We start from the raw sequence: 9,768 nt of genomic DNA, 5'->3' as shown, positions 1-9,768 counted from the left end.
GTGTTGGAGTAATTCATCAGACTAGTGTACAGACGAAATCAAACCAAGATTAGTGTGGTAGAAAAGTATTTTAGATAAATTAAATACAATACTACTTTTAAATATAAATCACTAATGATACAGTAGATTTTACAACGTTATGTAGCATGTAATTTTTATAATGCATGTAATTTTTATAATTTTGTTATAATTTCCTGTAAAAAATCTGCATGGTGTTACATTGCTATTATTTCCTATATATTTCTGAAGTAGCAAAATCTAGTATCAATATCAAGAAGTCGTGACAGATTTATTTTCTGACCGTTAAATTTCTATTTCTTCTGATGAAACTGGTGACCCAAGGATGGACGGAAAACTGGTGGTTCGGTAGCTCGCTCTACTCAGTTTAGTAGTGGCTCGACTCAACTCATATCGTTTATTTTTTTTTAACAAGCTGAGCCAACTATTTAGCTCGTTACGATAACGAGCCACTCACGAGTCAGCTGAGCCAAACGAGCCGAGCAGTGCAGCAGACCAGCCAGTCTAACAGAGAGCATCGCCTATGAGCCACGAGAGCTATAAGTCCAGCAACAGCCCAACAACACCCGCAAATGACTCCAGTTCTCCTGCTGTAATACCAAAAAAATTTAAAGGAGGAAAAAAACATTAGCAGATGGCCAAGCCAAAGTAGGCCAAGAGCCATCCAACCAGCCCACTTCTCGCTCCAAGTCGAAACCCTCTCCCTGATAACCCTAGGAGGAACGAGCCCTTCTCCCCATCGTTGTGCCCTCCTCTCCTGTTTGAGCCCTTCTCCCTGAATGTTTCTCCCCCTCTCCATAGCATCCTTCACCTCTCTAGAACCTCCACAACAGCAATAAGCAAGGGAAAATGAGAAAAATGGATTGAGGAGGAGAGGATCAAGATGTGGTGCATCTTTGGAGTAGAATTGCTCTTCCCCACCCTAATCCCGCAGCCCTAGGTTTTGGGAACAACCAAGGTGAGGTGAATCTATTTTAACCTTGCTAATTGATGTTTTTAGATGGTTCTTGGTCATGTGGATTTGTGGGGGGAAAAAATATTGGTTGAAGGTCGATCTGCGGTCTGCTGGCCTGTAGCTCGGGCAGTGCTGCTGTCCTTGTAGTTTTGGCAACCTAAACGATTTTTCCTCCAAAGGTGGATACTACAAAAGCTGTAGAGGTTTATGGGATCTAGCTGTTGTAAAAATTTCACATATTTTGTTGGAGTATATGATCAGTTATTGAATATTGTTTGGGCGCTGTTTCCGAATGTCCAGATTTGGACAGTAGCTGTTCAGACATGTGTTAGCTGACCTTAACCATGGAATTCGAGGAAACCCATAATAATAAAGTTGTTAGTTGTTCCTAGACCCTGGTGGTGTTTATCTACTCTTTAGGTTGTTTTATCTTGCTGGTATACTTAATCATATATCATGTTATGTTGTTGCTTCCGCTTGAACTCAAAATAGGGGAGATGTTGCCAAAATTTCTTGTTGGCTTGGTATATGTTGGTTTGGTGGCATTCTGGTTAAGGTTTGCTTAGCGAGTGTTACATCTGCTTTCTCAACCAAATCCTATCCACTAAACTACTCAAGTTTGCTCGCTCGGCCATCGCTTCTTTTACTCCCATCGTGGTGCCGCAACGGAGATGGAGACTTCACAACCATGACCTTCCCTTCTTCTCCCGCAATCCGCTCTTTCCTTTGCAGCTTCTGCCCTCGCCCGCAATCTAGTAGCAAAGCTAGAGCAAATCGAAGGGGGTGTGTCTGCCTTATGGGTCCATTGAGTTGAGCTGTGGGATGCATATATGATGAAATAATAGACTTTATCACAATTTTTGTATTTTTTATTTTTTACAGGTGCATCGGCACCCGCTAGATGCAACATAGCTTCGCCGCTGCCGCAATCGGCTCTTCCCACTGCATCTCCTGCCCTCGCCCGTGAAGGCCTCGTGCTCGAGGTGGAAATGTCAGTAAGGCAACTGGAGCTTCGCACCAAGCAGGATCTCCTTTTACTTTTGCAATGGCATAGCTAGCTGCGGGGGAATTGAAGGGCAAGGATATCCAGTGAATCTTAGACTTGATCTTTCGTTGGATTTTTTTCAGATTGGAGATTGACTTATAATTCCAATTTGATTATTTTGCAAAGATCCAAACACAATTATTATTCGGATTAATATTCACAATCTACACTAGTACAAACTGTTAGAACAATAGGATTGACTAGGATGTAGATCAAACAGGTAGCAACCTTAATCAAGACGAATACTTTGCCATAGTTGCATCTGCTACCTCCATAGCACGGTCGCTGAGGTTGCAGACGACACGCTGACGGCTGGATGTAGGAGCTGGTGGCGCTTCCTGCTGCTACAGTGCACCCTCTACGATCGGAATAGGGTTTGAGGTGGGGATGAACGGCAGCTGTACGGTGAACCTCTCAACCAGAGTCTCCTGGCCCCACCTTCTATTTATTGCACTGCACAGCCGGGACCCACCGACCAGTAGTCGATTATTAGCGTCCCCGATCAGGACACAATCAAGGGATCTGAGAAGACCGTTGGATCCGACTCGGATGAGATCAACCTAACATTCTCCCCCTTGATCTCATCTTATACCTTTTAACTTTATACATTTTATTTCTTTTCATATTTCATCACAGATTAATGCATAGAGAAACTTTATCGTCACGGTTGGTTGCCAATAGATTCAACGACTACAATACATGTCTCTGTTTGAAATAGATTCTTTAACTTTGGGCCCTTTTATTGTCCGGAAAACATAGGCTATACCATAAAACCCATGCGGACTATGTGTTCTCTATACACACTGGGTGGTAAGACTTTAATAAGCGGATCCGCGAACACCTGTCTGTGTTTGGCACCACACTTGACTCGTTGCCATAGGAGCGAACTATTTAAATGGTTATCGCTGCTATCAACCATTATCAACTCCGGGTACAGATTCCCTTAACCACTTTGCCTGTCCCTCGGCCTCGTATCATGCTATACCATATCTTTGCATCACATTGATGATAATTGTTTCATTTTGGAGTTTTTCCACACAAAACTCCAAGTGTGAAAGTTAGCGACAATTGTGGGTTTCGCTACACATTTCACAAGTTCTACCTTTGTACTCACAACCTTTTGAGAGCATTGATTATTTCTTTCTTAGCATGAGACCGATATTCACAATTTTATTCTAGTAATCTATATGTGGATTGAACTTTTGCCAAAATAATCCGAATACACAAACTATGTCCGGGTAAGTTCTTTACTTGCGCGCTTATAAAGCTTCCAACAGCTGAAGCATATGGAACTATTTTCATTTCACATTGGTTTCTGGAACGCTAAGGTTCCCAAAACGATTACCCTTGACGATAGGAGCAGGCGTAGGTTTACTTGTATGCATACTTCATTTCTTTAGAATCTTTTCTGAGTATGCCTTTGGGATAACCATAATACCCCTTTTTTTATCTCGATGAGTCTCAATTCGTAGAATGAAAAACCCATCACTGAGATCAAACTTGAGGACATGAATTCTTTATCTATAACTGCATATTAACACCACCACTAGAAAGTAGGATGTTATCTTCATTTAAGTGGTGGAAATCAAATTTGCCATTCTTTGGCTTTGCTTAAAAGCTATCGTCCTCAATCTCTTTTGAACCCAAAGTTTCATACTATTTCATTTAAACTTTTGATACCACTATCTCGTGGCTTTCTTAAATCCATAAATGGATTTACTGTTGTGGTATCCCACATGTTCTTTCTTCTCTTTGACAAAAACTTTTGTCACAAGTTTTGCTTTATATCTTTCAACATTCTCTCTGGAGTCACATTTCATTTTGTAGGCCCATTACAACCTACTGTGATGGCTCTTTCAGGAATGATTTCTTTTTCCATGGACTTAACACATGGAATTCTCATAACCTTTTCAAATGGGGTGTAATCAACATCCATTTGATTTTCTTTACTTTGTATAGGGTTCATGTTGCTCCCTTTTGCCAATGGCAATGAGCTAACAAGATTATGCATAACAGGATCCTCCTCACATTATTCTTTTCTTTGAGAGCTAACAACATGTGTTGAATACAACATCAGCACGTATAAGAAACTTGTTGCTCTTGAATCATCGAAGTGGATATGCAGTGCTACTTCTCTTCAAGTCTTAGGTCTCTACATACCATGCTCCCCCAGATTTTGCCATTTTTTTTTGTAAAGATGGCATATCAGTAAAACTTTTTATTTGGGTGTCATCTGTTAATGACTTTATATGTGTTATGTAAGAACCATCTTACTATCTTTGAGGGTCGTCCAGCATGAATGCTGGAATTTAGCTATTTCTTTATATAGGGGTATCATTATAGTGACCACTGTACTCCTCTGACGGTCACATTCATTCTTTAATAGATCATCTCTTGCTTTCAATGCACATTATAGGGGAGTATCTTTCTTAACTATCTCACATTTCTCCCCCTCGAAATGTGGCTTGAACTTTTCTACCACAATTTTGAAAACTATTCACAACTTTTGTGAATAAGGAAACTTTTATTACTTACTTCATCCACATGATTACGTCATGTAGAACAAAGTAATTTCTTAATTCGTATGGAAGTACCTTTTACTCATTTCACTTTAAGAACTCAACGGAGTCCTTTATTTCATATGAGTATGACAGTTCTTTTTCCTCATTTCACTTCGCGAACTCAACATAGTCTTTATTATTAGTACTTTTGCAAGTCATGATCGCGTATCATTCTTATCTTGAGGTTCGTATGTAACTTTTTATTCTTCTTAAACTCATTGAGTGCATAATAACTGTGACAGAGTAGAAGTGCCCGATCAATTCTAGAATAGCTTAGGAGCTACTCCAAAAATTCTCTCCCAGTATGGGATGCACCAAAAGCACATGAGTTATCACAACTTTCTCCCGCCATGCAGAATAAGCACTATTCCGACTTTACCCCGCCATGCGGGTGTTATTTCCTACTTTTTCTCGGACATAAATGCTAGGATTGGCTCGTATTCAGTCATCAAAATTCAGAAATGAATTCGAATATTTCATACACACATGCTTAATCCGACGTTGGTCAAATTAAACATGCATGACTTATACAACTTTGACTGAACTCAAAATGAATTCTACTTGATAGAGAGTACATAAGAGACATTTCTCAAAACGATCTCTTATTGCTCTATCTTCTTTTCCTTGGATCAATATCCATAAGTACTTTTCTTTTCAAGCCATTCTTTAAAGAGAATACACTTTCTCATGCGATGACCTTCTTTCTTTCTGAGTCGCAAGTACTCAGTTCATTTTCTTTTGTCCCTTCAAGAAGGACTACATGCAAATCTTTTTCTGAAAAGACAACAATTAAAACTTTAAGTTCCATTCTATATCACCGTTTGGCAGAAATAGAATAATCTTCTACATAAATTTCATATCACCGTTGGGCAGAAACAGAATTAACCTATGGAAACCTCAATAAACTATAAAACCATATATCTGCTCCTCAAAATTAAATTCTCACATTGGTTCAAATTTAATTAGAGGATAATTCACTATATTGCAGTGGAAACTACAAAATACATTTCTCTAGTTTAAGAGCAGTTCTTTATCTATTCTCTGAAAAAAGGTCACTTTGATGCAATATTTGCCAGATACTTTAAACTTTAAGCTTTGACTCATAAAAAATTATAATATTGTCATCATCAACGTTGGTCAGAAAATAATAATAATATAATTAACTTTAAATTTCTCTTCTTTGAAAATTATTTTTATGATTCCAGTAAAGCTCAACTTTGAGACTTCAGATGACACAGCAATGCCAAAACTCAACTTTGATTTATAATAGCGGAAGCTTTTCTATCTTTTACCCATAGGGGAAAATTCATCTAAGACTTTTAAACTATTCTTCCAATTAAATCTTCTCGTTGGTTCCGACTTAATTGAAAGATAACAACAGTATAGCAGCGGAAATATTTTCCTTTCTTTATGGCAGCGAAAAAACTTTTCTTTCTTTTCATAAGTAATTAAACTTCTAAATATTTCTATATACTGATTTACTCTCTAAACAATTTATCCTGTTGGTTCAAAATTGAGTAGAGGTCTAGAAATTGGTAAATTTGCCAAAACTCTGCCATAAAAATTAATACTCCTTCATAAACAATCTTTTGGCTTTTACTTTTCTCTAATCAATTTTCCCATTGGTTCAAATTGTTTAGAGGGTGAAACTATTGAAATTTCATCAAAATTTGCCTCTGAAATTGAGAAATTTACCATTATTTTACTGTGCACGAGGCCTGGCTCGGGGATTCGGTCCGCTAACTCGGTGCGGCCCAGCAGCAAGCAGCAGCCTCTCCCCTTGACCTCGGCATGGCCTCATGCGCGGCCCTGTCGGCCCAGCAGCTACAGCCAGTGAATCGGCCGCCTCCTTTTGGGCCCGGAGCCCAACAACCAACGGTCGGGCCGCCGAAACGGCCCGCCGCGGCGGCTCCCATCGCGTCCACCTGGGCCGGGAAAAGGCCCAAGTGCCTGATCTTGATGTACTAGACATGTCATTTGGCTTTTGTGTATGATCTCGTGTTGACATGGCTGTACATGCGTGCTTCGTTTCAGTTAACTTCATGCTTGTTCAGTTCTCGCTTATTTCATATCGTGCGTGTGTTGTTTATGCACTTTAAATTTCATATTTTCTATCTCTATCTTTGTATTGTCACCAATCACCAAAAAGGGGAAGATTTCAAGAATCTAGGCCCTTGGATGCTAAATGGTAAGTTTCGGTGATTAGTGACAATCATTCTTGGCTAACGTGTGTTTTGAAGGAATTATCTTTTAACCGTTAAGTCGCAAATGAAAGGAGACCCCTCAAAATTCATGTTCAACGACATAGACTCAAATATTCAAGATTAAGGACCTTTCTAGACTCAAGTGTCACAAGGAGATGAAGGACACTTGATTTAGTATAGGTTTTATAGTTTTTAGTTTGTGACCATACTATAAAGAGGGGTTCTTGAGTTAGTAGCTTGACCATTTTTGAGTTGGCCGTAGATTTCATGCACACTTGCTCAAGTTCAGCTCAAGACAGGATATGGAACTCAGAAAAACACTTGGAATAAGAAAGAATCGAAGAACTGATCAAATCCAAGTCAGAAAAGAAGAAAACAGAAAAATACAGGAGAGACCGGATTATCCGACTGGCCATAAGATCATCCGAACACCCCCCCCCCCCATCGGACTAACCGAAGCATTACAACTGGACTAATTCTGACTCCTGTTGAAATTTGAAGTGAGACCGGATAGTCCGACGCAAGCAAGTGAACACCATCAGACTAATGGTCGTAATATTCTCCAGAGAACATGTTTCACGGGCTGGAAAACTTGCTTCAGGACCGGATAGTCCGACGCCCGTCGGGCTAAGCGTCGAAGCAATGATCAGAGAGCATGTTTTGGGTTTCAGATTTCTGTCTTCAGCACTGGATGATCCGATGCTTGTTTCAAAGACTGTCGGACTAACACATCGGATCAATTACGTCAGTAGGGGACTTTTCAGAGTATTACGGCTACCATTTGGTCACAGAGTGACCGGATGATCTGACGCCTATGGTCGGATTATCCGACGCCTACTAATTTTTTCCAGAAAGATAGTAACGGCCAGGGGATGATCTCTAGCCTACATAAGGTGGTACCCCGTGTCATTTGAACTGCATTTGGACCCCTTGAACACCTGAGGCCACTCTTGTGCTGAGAGAACAAACCAAAACCTTGAGATCAATCAATTGCATCAAGAATTCAACCTTTGAGAGAGTTGGAACTGTGCTAGAGCTTAGGGCCATCTTAGTGATGGTCAAGTGAAGGCTTAGGACTTGTTACTCTTGGTGTTTGACGGCACCTAGACGGTCTTGGTGATCGGAGGCACTTGGTGAGCTCTTGGAGTTTGTGGGAGCCCCAAGAAGAAGAATTGTATACGGTGTGAAGCTCGCTGTTTCGGAGATGGAGAAGGAGCATTCTTAGTGATCACTTGCTCTTCGTGATGCAAGGGAGCTCAACCCTTTGTGGGCGCTCCAACGTGGACTAGGGGGGAGCGTCAAATCCTCGACACCACAGGAAAAAAAATCTGGTTGTCTCATGTCCTCACTCTTTTCATTTCTACCATTTACTAATTCAAGTTCACTTTGTTGCTCTTGCTTGCTTGTTTTCATATCTAGAACTTGTTCTTGCTAGTATGTCTCTCTTGGGCTAGCCTTTGCTTGTTAGTATGATCTTAACTAGGATGATGAACATGCTAGTGTGGTTGCCTACCTAGAATTTACTTGCTATTGTGCTCTAGAGAATAGGTTTTGAACTTTAGGTTTGGGCATCACTAGAAGTAGGTTAAGGATAGGCTTAGAAATTTGAAAAAGTCCCAATTCAACCCCCCCCTTTCTTGGGCCACGATCCTTACAGCGAGCTCGTGGCCGTCGGATACAATCCAACAGGTCTCCATTGTTTTCCCCCGATCGAAACGGCGGATCGGCCTCTCCTCCCCAAAACCCTAAGTTCATTTTTCCCTCCCCTTTCTCTCTCCAGTTCGGGTCTGGCGGTGCCGCCGGCGTCCTCTTGCTGCCGCGACGCCCGTCTTGCTCCCGCGAGCCCGAGCTTGGTCTTCTCTTTCTCTCCTCCCCCTCACTTTTTCACTCCAACGGAGTGTCTGACGGTCCGAGCAGAGCTCGTTGGGAAAGGAGGTGGCGCCGCCGCTGGCCCCCTCGCCAGCATGTGCACTCACCCGTAGGGGAGCGCGCCGCCGTCGAGCAGCTCAATGGTGGTGCCCTGAAATCCTACATGCGAATGGCGTGGGGAAACTCTCGAGCGCTCTGTCTCGGTGTCTGTCTCGCTCGGAGCGGTGGCACACCGGCAAGCCGGCGCCCTCGGGGTGCTGTGCCGTGCGGCATCAGCCGGCGGTGGTGGGATAGGGGAGTGCCGCCACCCTTTGCCTCTAGGTTAGAGGTTAGCCCTTTCCTTTGACTTTTCGATGCAAGACCAATGTTCTTTCGTTGATTCTTTCAATTCAAGTTCGAATCCGATTTGTGTTCTTCGATTTGCATCGAAATTCTTCTCTGTTTTCTTTGATTCGAGTTCGAATCCTTTCCCATTTCAATCCACACACTAGATCAGCTTCGATACCATTGTTAGAACAATAGGATTGACTAGGATGTGGATCGAATGGGTAGCAACCTTAATCAAGATGAATACCTTGCAATAGTTGCATCTGCTACCTCCATAGCACTGTTGCAGAGGTTGTAGAGGACGCACCGATGGCTTGGAGGCAATGGTTGCAAGAGCTGTTGACGCTTCCTGCTGCTACAGTGTGCCCTCTACGATCAAAATAGGGTTTGAGGTGTGGATGAACGGCGGCTGTACGGTGAACCTCTCAACTAGTGCCTCCTGGCCCCCACCTTCTATTTATTGCACTTTACAGCAGGGGCCCACCAACCAGTAGTCGATTAGCGTCCCCGATCAGGACACGGTCAAGGGGTCCGAGAAGGCTGTTGGGTCCAACTCGGATGAGATCAACCTAACACAAACGATTCCGGTTTGATTCTTGCATTGTTCTTGGTGTCTGTAGAGATGCATCCTCAGTATTATCGTGGCTCACGAGCTGGCTCAAGCCGGCAAACGAGCCGAGCCGACCTGAAACTTTAGCTCACTGAAATAAAGAGCTGAGCCGAGCCAGGTCATTATCTTAACGAGCCAGCTGGAGTTGAGCCGAGCCAAGCCGGCTCGATATCCACCCC

The sequence above is a fragment of the Panicum virgatum genome, chromosome 8N (assembly GCF_016808335.1).
Source record: "Panicum virgatum strain AP13 chromosome 8N, P.virgatum_v5, whole genome shotgun sequence".
Classification (NCBI taxonomy): Eukaryota; Viridiplantae; Streptophyta; class Magnoliopsida; order Poales; family Poaceae; genus Panicum; species Panicum virgatum.
This window is presented reverse-complemented; position numbering follows the sequence as displayed.